The sequence below is a fragment of the Ambystoma mexicanum genome, chromosome 4q (genome assembly GCF_040938575.1).
Source record: "Ambystoma mexicanum isolate Mex_15411 chromosome 4q, UKY_AmexF1_1, whole genome shotgun sequence".
In the NCBI taxonomy this organism is placed as follows: domain Eukaryota; kingdom Metazoa; phylum Chordata; class Amphibia; order Caudata; family Ambystomatidae; genus Ambystoma; species Ambystoma mexicanum.
In genome coordinates this window covers 365,898,280-365,914,787 of record NC_090928.1, presented here as the reverse complement: position 1 = coordinate 365,914,787, position 16,508 = coordinate 365,898,280, and the positions used below count along the sequence as shown (strand labels likewise).

Below are 16,508 nucleotides of genomic sequence, written 5' to 3'. Positions count from 1 at the left end.
AGCCTCTAACAAACCAGCCGAACTCTTTAAAATCTGCAAGTAGCTGGCCAATCCTACTGCAGTCTTCATCTCTCCTGTCCCCTCCCAGTGCCTCTGCACAGCACTGGCTTCTTCTCATTTTACCACTAAAGCTCAGGACATCTTGTCCTCACTTTCCTCTCCCTCTACCTCTCTCGGGCCCCCTTGGCCTCCTCTCCCTCTCCTCTTCCCTTTTCCTCTTTCTCTCTCCCTCAACACCTGACGATGTTTCGAGACAGGTCCGATCTAGGAAAGTTTCATCTAAACAGGTGCTCCCCTGCTCTTCCAGAGCTATCAAGGAGCATATTGACACCCTCGCTCCAGCCTTGGCTGATTTCTGCAATCACTCTTCCGCCACTGGATCTTTCCCCTCTCTCCTCAAGCACTCCCTTGTGCACCCCCACTAAAAAAGCCTTCTGCCGATCCTACCTGTCTGACAAACTATCGCCCGAATTCTATCACTCTTTTCCTGGGCCATCTCCCAGCTTACTCGCCACACTGAATCTGTTTGTTGCCTCCACGACCATCAGTCTGGCTCCAGAGCAGCCAGAGGCATGGCAACTGCTCTCCTGAACACCCACAAAGATCTGCTCTCTAATCTTGACTCTAGATCTCCTTCTGTGCTCATCCTTCTTGACCTTTATTCTGCTTTCGACAAGGTCAATCACTCCACCCTGATCAATCATCTTTGTGAGAAACTGGGCATCACAGATCAGGCTCTGGCATGTCTGATCTCCTTCCTTTTGGACCGGCCCTCCCAGGTCCAACTTAAGTCCTTCCTCTCCACCACCACTCTCTCTACATGTGTTCCCCCCCCCCAGGGCTCTGCCCTCTTACCCTGGCTCTTCAATGTCTATCTGGCCCCTTTGGGCCACCTGATCTCCACCTTCTCCTCCAACGTGTTATGTGGATGACACTCAGCTCTCCTTCAGGCTTCCCTCAGCCGCCTCTCCCTCCTCATGCATTCCTGACTGTCTATCCGCGATTCAGGATTGGTGCTCCTCCAGCGATCTCTGCCTTAATGCCAGTAGGACAAAGATCCTTCTCATTGGGAGCCCTGCTCCTGCTTTCCCTTTCTCACTCTGGCCGCCATCCTTCGGTCCTCTACTCTCGCCTTCCTGTTAGGCAAAAAACCTTGGTGTCATCTTCGACTCACTCTCTCCTTCTCTCCTGACTTCACAGAGCTTGCCAAGAAGACCCACTTCAAGCTGCACCTCCTCAGACGTATTCTACCTTTTCTCACTTTCCCCCAGAACCTCACTGTCTCCAGAACGCTGGTTTTCGCCATGCTGGACTACTGCAACAGCTTCTTTCTCAATCTGCCTGCATCTACTCTGCATCCTCTTCAACTAATCCAGAACAAGACTGCAAGAATTATCTTTCACCTCAAGCGCAGGGACTGTATCTCTCCAGCCCTGAAATCTACCCACTGGCTTCCGGTGGCTGCAAGGATCAAGTTCAAGACCCTCTGCATCATCCACAAAACTTTCCGGGGCGGGGCCCAGAGTACATCCAACTCCATGTACCTAAGTACCTTCCTTCTCGAGCCCTTGGCTCAGCTACCTCCAACTCTCTAAGGGTCAGACTCCAGAAAGAGAGTGGGGGGTAGATCTCTCGTGCCTCCTTCTGGAACGGCCTCCCTGCCCCTCTCAAGACTTGAGCCGGACCACCTGAAGTTCCGGAAGCAGCTCAAGACCCTCTTTTTCTCCACTGCCTTCTCTCTCTCACTCTCCGGCTAAACATTCCTGTCTGATGCGCTGACTGGTTCCTTGGTACCCTCAGAGTCTCACTGGATACCAGGCTCCTCTACGACCAGTCCTCCTTGCACTGCCACCTGGCCTACTTGCACTTAGGGGCTGTAATCCGTTACCTCTCCAGCCCCCTGCCAACTTGCACTTACCAAGAGCCACGCTGCCCTGGTTGCCCTCACCCAGAGCCTTACTGGCCCTGACTGCATTTCTCCCTACCCTCTCCCTTGCCCTTCCTCCACTCCCATCCCTCTGCACCTCTTGTTGTCGCATTTGCTTGATCTGAATGTCACATGGCCTAGTAAGATCATTTGTCTTGTCTTCCCTCTGTCTTCCCTGCCTTGTCTTGTGGTGCCTAGAAACGCCTGGGTACAGGTGCATTATAAATGCAATATCATATCATATTGGGCTCAGATGATACAAACTGGGGATTCCACAAAAGTAGAGGAAACTTTAGTCCTACCATGTCTATATCTGGGGTGGAATGGACGAACAACATCTTTTGCTTCAGCGGTTCATTTTCTGGAAAGGTTTGGGACTAATCCTCCCCATTCCATTGAGTCAAGACTACAAAAGCAGAGAGGGGTAAGACACCATGAACTCCATAAAGATCTGGGCTATGAGATAGGGGTTACTTTTCATCTTTTAACCTCACAGTCTATTTTCCCTGTGAGGGAAACAGTGGAGGGAAACACCTATCAGCTTTTTTGTCCTATAGCTTGTCTAAAACAGGGAATTGAAAAGATAATAGTTTCTTTGCGTTTTCATATGGACTACCTTACTAGCCTTGACATTCATGTTTTATCCTCTAAGAAAGGAGAATTGAAGATATTACCCTTATTGTCCTGTAGGTCTGAATTAAAGCTTGTTCTCTTGAATTTTTCTCTAAACCCGATTAAAATCCAAAGGGGCGAGCTGGTGGGAAGGTTAGTGTATGAAAGCATAGAAGAGGCTCCCTCAGGAAAAAGGGAGAAGATCACTTTGAAAGTCAACCGAATAGGGAAGAAGCTCCAGAAATGTTTTTGCACCCATTAGAAAGGGACATCACGACTTTGGCGGTAACCCTTAAATCCGGCAGTAGCGCTATTACCGCCGGATTTAAGGGTCCGCCAAACCAGGACTTCGGCAGATTTCACCCCAGCTCTGAGCTGGGGGGAAATCCACCGAAAATTCGCGTTCATACCGCCGGCGGGAAATCCGCCGGCGGTATTAGCGCGAAAGTTTCCTATTGAGCCCAATGGGGAATGGGGCATTCCCGAATGGGCTCAATGGGGAATGGGGATTAACATTACCGCCGAACTCGTGATCCGGCGCTATTAGTGCCGGGGAGTTCGGCGGTAGGGCAGATAGCGCCGGCACTAATAGCGCAGCGTTACCGCCCAAGTCGTGATGAGGCCCATAGACTATAAACTAAATAAGAGGACCACTTCACCTTTGGAGGACAGTGGAATACCCAAACTATCAGTATCAATATCCCCATGAACCCTGCAACAGACTTGGGACTGAAGTGGCACCCCAGTCAGAAAAACACAGATTTTTCCCAATTTGACATCTTTTGGGGGAATTCCTCGGTTCTTAGAAAAATAAAATTATGGAGTTTCCACTCAAAAAGAGTCCTCTTTTCTACCTTGACATTTGCCCTGAAGCACCCCAGTATCCGAATCTCCTGCTTTGGTCCGACCGGTCTTCTCTGGCAACGTATGCGTCCCTCAGGTCTAAACATTTCCTCCGCTGTCCATCTGCTGCCTGGGAGTGTGTCCCGTTGGCTTCTCTATTCCCGCCTGGTCTTCTCATTAACTCAGCAACTCCCGCTGCTCGGGATCGCAGCGCGGCAAACACTCTTCCGTCTGACTTCCTTGGACGCCGTCCTCGTCAGTCTTTTCGATCCGGTCTGCAACTTAATTTCCTCCATGTTCCAGACAACGTCGGAGGGGTGATTCCATATTTGAAAGGACCAGGCACCTGTTAACATCTTCCAATGGTTAGATTGTGGCGTTGGATTGCGCTTCTAGTGATCTTCATCACTCAATCCCTCTTCCTCGTCTCAGTGTTATTAAAGGGGGGATGTACATTAAGTCCCAGTACATGTTGTCTTAGTGTTATTGAAGGGACGGGGTATACGTAAGTCCCAGTACTTACTGCCTTAGTGTTATCAAAGGGAGGGGAATGTACGTAAGTCCCAGCACTTACTGCTTTAGTGTTATTAAAGGAAGGGGGCTGTATCTAAGTCTGAGCTCTTGTTAACATCATCCAACGACTAGAACGCAGTGTGGGCTTGCCGGTTCTAGTGATCTTAATTCCTCCATCTCTCTTTCTCATCCCAGCATAAAGGGGGAAGTATGCATACAAGGTTGGTGACCAGTAAACAACGCAGATTATTTATCCACCCTACAATATGCAGCCATACAAGAATGGGGAAAAGACACATGGTTGTTATCAAGGAAAATCAGGTAAACCATTATTCTGGTCTAATGTCCTTACAATGCCTCTCTGGAGTTTGTCTTCCCCCATGTGGTCCTTCCGCAGACAGCCACTGCCTGTCCCAGGCCATGTAAGAGAAGCTTCCCTCCAGCGAAGCAGTGACAATATTGCTAGATTCCACAGTATCCACTAAGGTAAGGATAAATGTCAATTCCTCTTGGATAGTGGGAGCTGAAGATTCTTTATTGGCAAATAGTAAGCCCTCCTTTCCGTCTCTATGCCCAATCACACTGTGCCCCAAGAATTCCACCTCTTTAACACTCAATGAACTCTTTGTTCTATAATTCAACCTTTCTCTTGTTTCCTAACACAGTTTTTTTACCCTTTCTATATTGTCTTTGTATTCAAGTGTTCCCTTTACTCCCTTTAACAAAAAGTGACATTATTCTCTCTCGACATGATCCCTTGATGCTGGGAAGATGAAACTTGGCAGGAAAGCAACTTGTAGCACGAGCTGGCGACCACCAGAGTTCCTGACAAAAACGTGAAATGGCAACGGTTCTGTCGAGGTAGCCCACTGGAGATCTAGTTAGTCCACCGGGTGGTCCAGGTATGATTCTAAGGGCTTAGGACAGCTAGATCTTGAGATAGCGTTGAGACTGGTTGGTCCTACCAGTCCAAGGGTTGAAGTACCACGGAAGGTCTACTCAGATCAGGTAGACAAGCAGGGCTTCCATGGGCCAAATGCAGGAAGGATTGCCATGCCTCTTCGGGAGGCGCCCACGGATCTTCAGTCCTCTGCTCTTCTACACAGGATACTTGGCTCCAATGCTGATCTGAAGAAGTGGCTGCAGGAGTCTTCTTATCCTTAATCCTGGCTCAAAGCAAGTTCAAGCCCACCAATGGTAAGGATCTGCACCATTCATACAGCCAGCAGTGGTCCAATCAGGAACCACTGTGGGTTTCACTCAGACTCTCGGAAGCCACAGATGTGGAATGGAACCAGACAATCCAAACCACTTCCTGGGTCCCTACACAAATGGCATGCACTAGCCCACGAAAACAGCACTTTCCCAGGTGAATGCATTACCATATTAGGGATTTCCGGGCCTGAGAAGGCAGGAAGAAGGCCAAGAAACAATATGGCCAAGTGAAAAATCTTGTGGCCCGGCCATTTTCGGGCACTAGCCACGTTTAACTAGGCATGGTAAACGTGAATGTGCACATTAAAATTACTGAAACAAATTCTAAAAATATTATTGATGCCACCGGCCAGTCCTTGGGTACATATATAAGTAACTAAAAATCTCAAGTGTAAAAGATTAGAGTAGTACAAAACGATCCCCACTGCATTGTAAGATGCTGTGTGTACTGTTAAAAAGTTACCCAAACTGGTAAAAGTAAAAAGGCAAAAGGAAAACAAACTTTCCCAGTACTGATGGTCTGAAGGACTGATCAGATTCTCCATGACAAAATGAGCAAAAGGCCAGGGAAGCGAAGCTGACGTCTTCTCTTCTCTGTAAAAAGTAATGACAGGTTAAAAAAACAAAAGCAAAAGGTTTGGAGGGGTTTGGTGGGCAGTTCATAGAATATGGAGGGAAGGTTGCCTAAAGAGAAGTCTTTCCCAACATCTCCCTTTCAGGAACATAGGTTTGGCATTGATGTCAGACTGCCATCAACAGGGCTCTCCACATAGGTGTAGGCACCCACGTGTCACCAACGTAATGATTGATCGCAAGGATGTGGTAACCAGAGTCGTTTTTGCATATGCCCCTGTACCAGAGCAAAAGCCTACGTTCATTATCTCCTAGTAACTCTGGTCTCAACTGACTTATGAATGGTCAATGGTCCTCTGAATCAATCTGGTTAGCAGAATCTTCTCTCCCAATCTAGAGGAGACTCATGTTGAAGTTCTGCTCCATCACATTCTAACTCCAGCTACCAGACTGCTTGGATGCTAAATCTACATTAACTACATTACCTGCCCTTTCCTTTGGAACATCAGCTGAGATGCTGAGTGTTAAGGTTGACCATCTGGTAAGAAGTCCAGGGGCCACAAGTACAAAAGGAAACTTCTTTCTTCTCTTAGTTGCAGGTAAAAGGTAAGTCAGGCCCCAGCAGTAACACAAGATACACAGTAGAAAGGAAACGTCCATTCTCACACCCTCTCGCTCAGCCAGCCTCTCTCTCCAACTGTCATACCTAGAACACTGAGCAGGTCAGTCACACACACACACACAGCATTCTACATTCAGAACTGCCATTACATCATTCATGCAGGCAGGGAAGACTGCTAGAATAGTGGTAGTGAAGAGGTTTGCATATTGAACATCCGCCTCCTCTGTATAATAAAACTTAGAAGGTAGAAAAATCGTTATGTACAACTCATTATAGACGTAGACGTATGGTAACGTCCTAGGCACGCTCTTGAGTGTAGCCAACGCCTCTGCATTATGCCGAAATGACGGGAAAAGGGGGGCCCAGGGGGGAACGCAAAGCGTTTCCCCCCGGGGAAGTTTTTGGCGCTGCACACGGCCAGCGAGTGGCCGTGGGGGCAGAGCGCCTCCCTAGGGTATTTAAGGGCCAGGGAAGGTTCGGGAGGCAGGCGACGGTTGGACTTGGTGATTGTCAAGTCCTGTTGCCTGCTCCTGAGCCTTCCCTGGTAGTAGCTGGGCCTAGAGGTGTGCGAGATAGTCAGGTGAGGTAGGGGAGTGTTGGTAGAATGGGCGGTTAGGTAGTCTATTAGCTTAAAAAAAAAATAATAATAATATAGATACTTTGTGCACATTTATAAGAGGGGTGCCGTAGATAAGACACCCCTTGCTGCTTACCGTTGGGTCCCCGTATCTCCGGGTGCATCGTGGGGGTATTGCAGGAGGTTGGGGGCTTTAGGGCTCTGGGGTGCCGTTAGGGAGTTTTGGTTGCACATCCTTCCTCCGTTCGTGTGCCGGCAGGGTGTGTGGTCAGGAGAAGGATTTAGCACGGGGTTAGCGGCTTTCCCGCAGCTCCTCGGGGGAATTCCCACTTAGTCGGCAGTGTTTCATCTCCCGGCTCCTGCGATGAGTGTGGGCGCGGTATCAGCTCCGTGTAGGAAGGGGGCAGTGCAGCTCCATTAAAGGGACAGTGTTGTTTTTCTGAGGGAGGGGTGCGGTGCTGCTTGTGCATGGCCAGGTGGCAGTGTGCCTTGGCAGTTCTCTAGCACTATTTTGTGCCTGTGCTGGTGGTTTGGGGCTCTCTTTGTTTCGGGGAGTTTACCAAGGTAGAAGGGAGGGGGTGCTTACAAGGGTCGAAAATGTTAATAGGGTTTAAAAAAAAAAAAAATATATATATATATGTTATATATATATATATAAATAAATAATTAAAATATATATATATATATATATATAAATCAATAAATACATATTCTGTTTGGGTTACATAGTACTAGTGGGTTTTATGATTTGTTAATTTTACGCTGTTCAAAGTTAGCAGGTTTGGCATTTTGGGTATAGGTCCACGGGTAGGTTTTGGCTCATGGGCTTAGTTTAGCTAGCTTGACTTTCAGGGGGCATACTCTTAGTGCACAACCGGATTATTGGTGCACAATGGTGGGCCAGGGAGCTAGCAAGAAGGGTTTGGTCGATGCTAGGGCACTGAGGGAGGCGCTGGAAATCATTAGCAGGGCATCTAAGGCCCTATGGGAAGGGGCGGTAGGGGAAGTAATGGGAGAAGGGGAGGTAGGGGGGCAGGCCGCAGCGTAGAGCTGCTGCTGATGGGGCTCTCGCGGCAGTGGTGGCTTGCACCCCCGTGGCGGGGAGAGGGGAGGTTTGGGAATACAGGGGCAGGAAGATGAGGAGGGAGATAGACAGGAGGGCGTCCAGGGGAGAAACTATCTCGGGTGGGGAGCCAGTGAGGGAGGGAGTCAATGATAGCCGAGGGGAAGCTGGGAGTGTGCAAAAGGAGGTGGCTCAAGGGAACCAAGGTGGGGGCGGTGATGGGGCGCAGAAGGGGGTGACAGGGCAGAAGGGAAGAGGGGATAAATACCTGCAGAAGAGTACAGGTGGGAGAAGGAGGGGGAGGTCCCCATCAATTGAGGAGGTTAGAGCGGGGTGCGGAACGGCCCCCCAGGGTAGGAGGAGTGAGGGCGGAGGGCGCGGCGCAGCCCCTGCTGGTCAGGTGGAGGTAGAGGGTTTTAGAGCGGCCCCTCCTCGGTCAGCGCAAGGAGAGCCTAGAGGGTGCAGCACGGCCCCTAGCCATGAGGATTCCAGGGTGGAGGACGGCACGCCTCGCCCGAGAGAAGAGGACCAGGCAGGGGTTTCTGCGGCTCCGCCGAGAAGACGTCACAGGAGTGGCAGGGCGGACGCCCCAGGCTCGCATGAAGAAGAGCAACTCAACTTGGGCATGAGCTTGCATCCACAATGGTATTTAAGGGATGATGAAGTTGGATTGGAGGATTATGTGGGGCAGTGGACGGTAGAAGGTTACGGGGCTGTAAGGAGAAGGGGGGAGGAGAGAAGAAATTTGAGGTGGGATCGGGAAAGGCAGGTGCAGAGTGGTCAGGGGGCAGGGGGGCGGGGGAACTATTGGCTTGGTGAGTCTGCTGATATGTTTTGTCCCCGCAGTAGGAGCCCGCTAAGAAAAGAGATGAGGTGCATCGGTGTGGACGCCAGACCGCTGACGGCCTGTGTGGAAAGAGGTAAGCGGGAAAGGGAATGGTCATCTACATGGCAGAAGGGGGACACGAGAAGGGGGTGGGAAATTAAGGGTCTGGACTGCAAGAGGTGAGGAAAGAAGTTGGTGTACAGGCCATCGGAGCCTTGGGGGATGAGAAGGGCATTTGCTCAGTGGAAGTTCAAACAGATAAGGTGGTGGAGCCATTGGTGCTCGAGGTGCCAGTTGAAAAGGAAAAGGAGGTTGAAGCGAAAGGCAAGGAGAAAAAACTGCCATACATGGGTATAACAAAACCGTTGGGAGCGCACTTGATGGCAGCGACCAGGGGGAAGATTCAGGCGGGGGAATTTGTAGATGTTTTTAAGTTGCTCCATAGGGAAGTGAGAGCAAAGGAGGGGTCTAAAAAAGAAGAGAGGGAACTGGCTTCGCGCCCAAGGGTCCCGGTGACTGTTGAGAATTGGATGTCGGCATTTATCATTTATGCCAGTGTGTATTGTGAAAAATTCCTGGAGCGTTGTGTGGCCCTGCTTAAATATATGGACGTAATTAGGAAGGCTTTCACGAGTTTTGGGGGTTTTGCCTGGGTACACTATGATGAGGAATTCAGAGCGAGAATGGCGGAGGACAGTCAGGCGGTCTGAGGGGAGATAGACATGGATCTTTGGCTGCAATGGATGGCTCCAACGAGGCCTGCCCCGACATGGTGCACAGCAAGTGGGCTGCCTGTGCCTTACCGGCCCATTCTTGGTCGCCCCGCCCATGAGGGGCTAGGGGAGGAGGCAGCCCTCGGCAGCATGTTGGGCGTTCAATGAAGAAGGCTGCACAAGGTGGATGTGCAAATTTAAACACGAGTGCAGCAGGTGTGCGGGGCGGCATCCGGTTACAGATTGTTTTTAGGCAGGGGACAGTGGGTCAGGGCGAGGAGCGGGGCAAGGAGGTGGGGGGGAAGGACCGCATGCCAGGTAAATTGGGGTGTGCTGGTAGGTCGGGCTCAGTTTATCGTAAAGGAGGGGGGGGCACAAGGTTTGATGAAAGGTTTTTGGGGGCGATTTAAAGGGGGTAGGAGAAGGGTGAGGAGGAAGACGCGTAGGTAGGGGAGCGCCGCAGGGGGGATGTAACTGTGGAAATTGTTAAGGGGTGGTGGCCGTCATTTGGAGGGCATAAACGATGGTGGCGAAGCCCTCACGCTTGCCGCACGACAAGGTGAGTAAGCTTCAGGCTGCATGGACGGAGGTGCGGGAGCGCCTCTGATGCAGCAAGGGCAAGTGATGAGATGGGTCTGCATGGACGGTGGTGCACTAGGGCCCCTGGTGCAGCTGGGAGGAAAAAGTGGAGCAATGAAGCAAGGTGCTGGAAGAGGAATTCATGTGGAATGGACTGCATGGACGGGGCGCAGGTTTGGCCCCTGGTGCAGCGTTGGAGAGGAGTAAGGCAGAAAAGGGGCCTGCATGGACGGGGGTGCACTAGGGCCCCTGGTGCAGGTGGGAAACAGGTGGTGATGGACGCAAGGAGCTTGAAGATTAGTTATATGGAAGGGACTGCATGGCTGGGGGTGCAGGTTTGGCTCCTGGTGCAGTGGCGAGAGGAGTAATAAAGTAAAGGGCCTGCATGGACGGGAGTGCACGTGGGCCCCCGGTGCAGGGGGGGCAACGCAGGGCCAAATTAATAAGGTGATGGAAGGTGGGGGGGCAAGGGTGAGCAGGAGGGTAATAGTTTAGAGGAAAAAGGGGGGCTAAGTGGGTTTAGGTGTATTGTTTTAAGGTTAGGTGAAAGGGGCGAAATATAGGGGGACAGGTAGGAGAGGACCTGGGGTGTTTCCGGAGAGGGTTAAGGAGATGGCCAGAAAAGATAGGGTACTGAGGAGGTGTTACTAGTGGTGTGGGAAAGGTTAGGAGGTTGGAACTCATTCATTTAGGAGGGGTGCAGCATCTGAAGGTAGCGGGCTGGGCTATTAAGAGGAGTAGGTGAATTGGTTGGGTCGCTGGGAGTAAGGGAGATACAAAGGGTATGGCAGGGACCGGGTCAAACAGAATGTCTTTATAGAATTCTTTCAGTAGGTAGCAGGAGTGTTGCATTTATTAGGATGTTGTTGATTTGTAAGTGATTTTGTAATTTCTTTTTCAGATGCTGCTAGGAGGTCCGGTCAGATGTCAAAAATCTGGTTTTTGGGACAGTCTAGGGTTAAGTGGGCGGGGAAAGAAGCTGAGTAAAGGGTTGTTGGCAGGCAACTGGGGTGCAACTATAAAGATGTTGTGATAAAATGGTCCGGGTTTGGGGGGGCTGGGCTGGGATTAGTTGCTTCCTATGTTGGCTGGGTTGAGGGAAAGATATGGGCCTCCAGATGGGGGGGATTAGTCTTGGTGGGGATAATGATCTGGTAAGGAATACGGGTGTGGCTCTTCTTAAGAAAATAAAAAGGGTTTTTTGTTATGGGTCCAGCAAGTGTGGCCTCAAGCAACTGTAGTGGGGACTAGGTGGTTGCCGCAGACAGTGGGTGGGGAGCGAGAAATGTGGGTCCGATAGAGCAGGCTAGGAAGGGGATAAACAGAGAGATGTTAGAATTTTGTACATCGGTGGCAGTACAGGTTTTGGACCATAAGGAGATGGTTTAGGAAGGATTGATGAGATTTAGAGAGGATGGGTAAACTTTCCGGTTTTTGGGGGAACAATAATTATCTGGCGGACTTGAGCTCTTGACTGGGAGATTGGTTGAGGAGTTGGAGGTAGGAAAATTGGTGGGGGGGTGGGGCAGAAAGAACACCTCAGGGGAGGGTTTTTCTGGTGCCGGGGGCATGGCCCCTTTTGATGTGGGGGGAGGGAAGCACAATGGGGGAATGACACGGGAAAGGATGGGGTGGCGCTGTTTGCACAATCGGGCCACCACGGGGGAGCAGGTATTGAGCCTGGAGGGGCATGGCCCCGGGGAGAAAGCGGGACGCCTGGAAAAGGGGTAATGAGACGGTAGGGTCCAAGGGATAGTTAGGGAGGAAATGGCTTTATTTAATTATTTAATTGTTGGGTAAAAAATGAGAATGTTTAATTATTTAATTGGTTGTTTGAAATATGTCTTTAGCTTGTAAGGCCATGGAGCCAGGTAAGCGTTTAATTGTAAGCTTTGGCCTGTCACATTAAAGCGACCTTTTCCACTTTTAAATGAGTCTGGGTTTTTGTGCAGTAAGCCAAAAGGTGGGCCCCGGGGGGAACGCGAAGCGTTTCCCCCCGGGGAAGTTTTTGGCGCTGCACACGGCCAGCGACTGACCGTGGGGGGCAGAGCGCCTCCCTAGGGTATTTAAGAGCCAGGGAAGGTTCGGGAGGCAGGCGACGGTTAGACTTGGTGATTGTCCCGCCCTCCCACCCTTTCATTTTGGGTTAGGTCTGGTTTTATTAAATGGGGATGGGGGACCATTGTACTTGGTTTCTGCGGGGGGTTTTTACGTCCCATGTCAAGTTCTTACAGGGTTTTTTGGTCTGTTAAGGAGCTTGTGTGACAGGTCGGGGCATCAGTGAAGTGTAATGTAAAATGTTGTTGCTGATGTGGCAGGTCAGACTGGCTGCAGGTTATAGGAAGGGGGAGTTTGGTGTAGATGGGAGTCTGAGGGGTATTGAAGTGGTCCTGGGCTCTGGGGGCATGGCCCCTTTTGATGTGGGGGAGGGAAGCACAATGGGGGAATGACACGGGAAAGGATGGGGTGGCGCTGTTTGCACAATCGGGCCACCACGGGGGAACAGGTATTGAGCCTGGAGGGGCATGGCCCCGGGGAGAAAGCGGGACGCCTGGAAAAGGGGTAATGAGACGATAGGGTCCAAGGGATAGTTAGGGAGGAAATGGATTTATTTAATTATTTAATTGTTGGGTAAAAAATGAGAATGTTTAATTATTTAATTGGTTGTTTGAAATATGTCTTTAGTTTGTAAGGCCATGGAGCCAGGTAAGCGTTTAATTGTAAGCTTTGGCCTGTCACATTAAAGCGACCTTTTCCACTTTTAAATGAGTCTGGGTTTTTGTGCAGTAAGCCAAAAAGACGCTAAAGCTCTGGTGTATGCTGCCACTCTGCGAGCTGCAAAACTGGAGCCAATGGCTCCTCTGCCAAGTGCCTCCATGCATACTTTCTCTCAGTTTGCATTCTTTGTTGCTGCAATGCATGAAAAGCGATTAGCTATAATTATCCCAAGTGCTTTGTACTCCAGCTCTTCAAGAGAGGCCCTGCATTCCAGATGCCAGTGACGCGGCACGTGACTCTATAATCTAGCATTGTCTACAGACATTACCTTCTCCGCCAGGCTAAATATGTTCTTGTTGAAATGAAATACTAAACCAGAAATGTTGCTCCCTAGCTTTAGGGAGATGTGACATCATATACTGGGGTGTTTAACTACAGTTGCCGAAGCTTTATTTGTACGAGCTTCTATAAGCCTAGCTCCCCACACGCTACGCGTCATCATCGCATTTATCTAGGCTGGTAATCCCCTCCCTAAGGGTTCTATTTCTATAAATACCCATCCAGTAACATTCCACAGCATGCTGTATCCTGGCAAGCGAGATAGATGAATATGAAAGAGCAATTGCCCTCTAAGTGGCTAATCCCTGGGGAGTGAGGGGATCGTTTCAGCATGAAATGTAAGGAAGAATTGGAAAAGCCTAGGGGTCCTCCTGCTTAGGACCCCGAACCCTCTGCTGTGCTAGTGTGTATGCTGGACACCGATAGTCCAGGAAATTATACTTGCTGCTCTTCTGGTGATGCCTGGTTCTTGGCCATAACACTGCAGGATACAAGCAACTAGAAATACCTTTTCTACACCCTCCCAGACTGGCAATAGAACAGTACCTGGAAGGCGAACCACACTGGCCAGTGTGGGATAGTTTCATGGGCCAATGTGGTCTGTGGACCATTTGAATGATGTTAGTGCACCATGCCACTGGTAGTTCTGACGTATGTTATGGCCCACTGTGCTCTAAAATGCACCATTTGACACTAATATCCCAAAAGTGTTCCCCAGGTATCACTAAACAGTGTTCCTGGGGAAAATGTGCTTTGCATGTGCGCTTATTTCAAAAAGATATTATATATGGCCTCAGACCAGGGATGGATTGGGAACCAAAGGTCTCCCTGGGAATGTTTATCAAAATGAACCCATACTGAAGAGTGCAAGCAAGCCCAGCCATCTGAGTGCGGCTTAGGGGTGGTGGGGGTCATCTACAAGACATTTTAATACACATTTGATCTATATAGGAAATAAAAGGTAAACATAATAAAACAAACTAAAATATAGCATTTATCAAAAGTGAACAATAACATACCAGGAGCTTTATAACAAATGCTTTACTTCAAATGGATGTGAGGAATGCGGAGGGACGGAAGGAAGGGGGGAGTCTGCTTGGGAGTGAGGGTAATAGGAACAGAAAATCAGGGTTCTCATACGAAAGAGGCCCATGGTGCAGAGGCCCGCAGAGGCCCACCAGGAAATCTCCAGAGTTCCTTGCATTCCAGTCCAGCCCTGCCCCAGAATGCAAATGAGAGAAGGGAACCCAGACTAAATACAAGGGGGAGATGTGAAAACCGCAGGTTGTGAGCAAATTGGTCACACCTGCTTGCCTGCGGCCACAAAGGGCATTTGCTTATGGTCTGGGAGGGGATCAGCAGACATTGCATTAGTCAGATGGCAACAAATCAAGTTGCAAGCTACTTGTCAGCCATAAAAATTACCTTGCCACCTCAACTCTATACAAACATATACCACACAATTTCTGACTGGCCAAGAGTCAAATAACACTAGCCAATGGCTAGCGGTGAGTGCACATTTTGCACCCTCCATAAGCAAATGAAAATAAGCATAGCACTAACTACTTTGGCCACCATGGGTTGAGATGGCAGCGAGGGGAGTCGGGTGCCTGACCTGAAACTGGCTGCTGAGCTGTTAAAAGGGTTCTAGTTATTCACAGAGAGGACAGGTGGCTCAGATGACTCAATTGAACAAAAACCAATCACAGAGCCTGAGAGAGTTTCTCAGGGCAGTACCATATTCCCTGTTACTGAAACATAACAACACAGATGGATATAGGCTGAAGACAACCAGTCAAAGCATCCATTAAATTGCACTTCCTGCTTGTGCTGCTTACATGAATTACTGGAGGATCCTGGGGGTATCTCAGTGTTATAGTTAGGGTGGCGAATTGGCGATAACGATGATGAGTGAATACTTGCCTCAGCAGAAGCGAAATATTGGGGAAGGTTGGACAAGCTCCCCACACCATTTGGCAGTACTCCCTGTTTCTGTTGTGTGGAGACACTGCAAATGCCTTGAAGGGGTTCTACAGCATTGCCCACTATCAAAGGCAAGGCACATCACAGGAATACATTAAAATTGTTCTTTCATAACGCGCTTAATATCAAGGAGTGGGTTCTAAGCGCGGGATCAGGATTGAAACCTGTGTTGCGCTGCATTGTCTTGCTTCCAAGAACAATGCATTGCCCCTCGAGCTATCCTAACGGCTAACGAGTCAGAATACCAGCCACTAAACAGAAGGATAGGATCAGACTAGGCAAACAATGAGAAGACTAACTAGAAGAAGAGCAAACTCCACAGGACACAAGGCTGGAGGAAAAGGGGAAATGAGCAACAGCACAGAAAAAGGGTGCTTTGATATGATATGATATGGTATGATATGATATGATATGATATGGCATTTATAACGCCCCTATACACAAGTGTTTAAAAGCGCGATGAGGCAAGGGAGGGGGATAAGAGGGAAGACAGAGACAACGATCTTACTAGGCCAGGTGACATTGAGATCGCAGAAGTGCAGGGGAGGGCGAAAAGGGAAAATGCGGGTAGGGAGAGGGGGCAGTGCAATACATAGGATCAACAGTAAAAAATAAATAGGATAAATAAAAACAGTACGTAAAAGTTCAGCCAGCTGGTGGCAAGTGCAGGGATAAGTGCAGACATCAAGTGTCAAGTGCTGGTGGGGACTGTAGGGATACAGAAACAGCCCACAAGTGCAGGTGTTGCCCGGGAGGCAGTGCAAGAGTGCAGCTGGCGGGGGAGGGGACCTGAGCCCGAGATCAGAGGGTAGCCAGGTGACCAGTGCAGTTTCAGTCAGGAGTTCGGCAGGGGACAGGGTGTCCTGTTCCGAGTCCACCTCCCCTTTCTCCTCACCTGACTCCTCCGATGTACGTACACAAGGATCGGTCTCAAACTTGCCTGGCTTCTCCTTAGTCCGTGGAACCCTGCTTTTCTGTGTTCTGGCCTTCTTTTCGTGAAGATAAGGTCTGGCCCCTCCAGAGGCCACTGTGACAGAAGAGTGGACCTATCACCGGGGAACCCCAGGGGGCCAGCCTCAGTTCTCGGGAAAAAGCCCGAAGGCGGAAAAAACCCTAGTCCATAGATGGGTTCGGAAGGTAGGTCCTTTAGATGGTTCAGAACTATAATTTGCAGTTCCAAGATGTCAGGGGTGATGACGTAGATAGTGTGTTTGAAGGCAGGAATCAAAGAGGCAAAAAAGCGAGGTACGGAGTAAAGGGGTAGCTGACCCTGAGATAAGGGTAGAAAAGGAAAGTATCAAAAAGGGAGAAGGGAAACAGTAATTAGAAAGGGCTACTGTACCAAAGTCTCAAGTAGTCTGAAGCAGCGCTAACCCCCTGCGGCGAAACGGAAAGGAACAACTCG

General features: G+C 49.7%; 1 protein-coding gene across 1 annotated transcript in view; it reads right to left on the bottom strand.

The window, feature by feature from the left end:
- Positions 1–16,508, bottom strand: part of ACTN2 (actinin alpha 2) — a 324,822-nt gene that overhangs the window by 232,507 nt on the left and 75,807 nt on the right. The gene's annotated exons all lie outside the window — the stretch shown is intronic.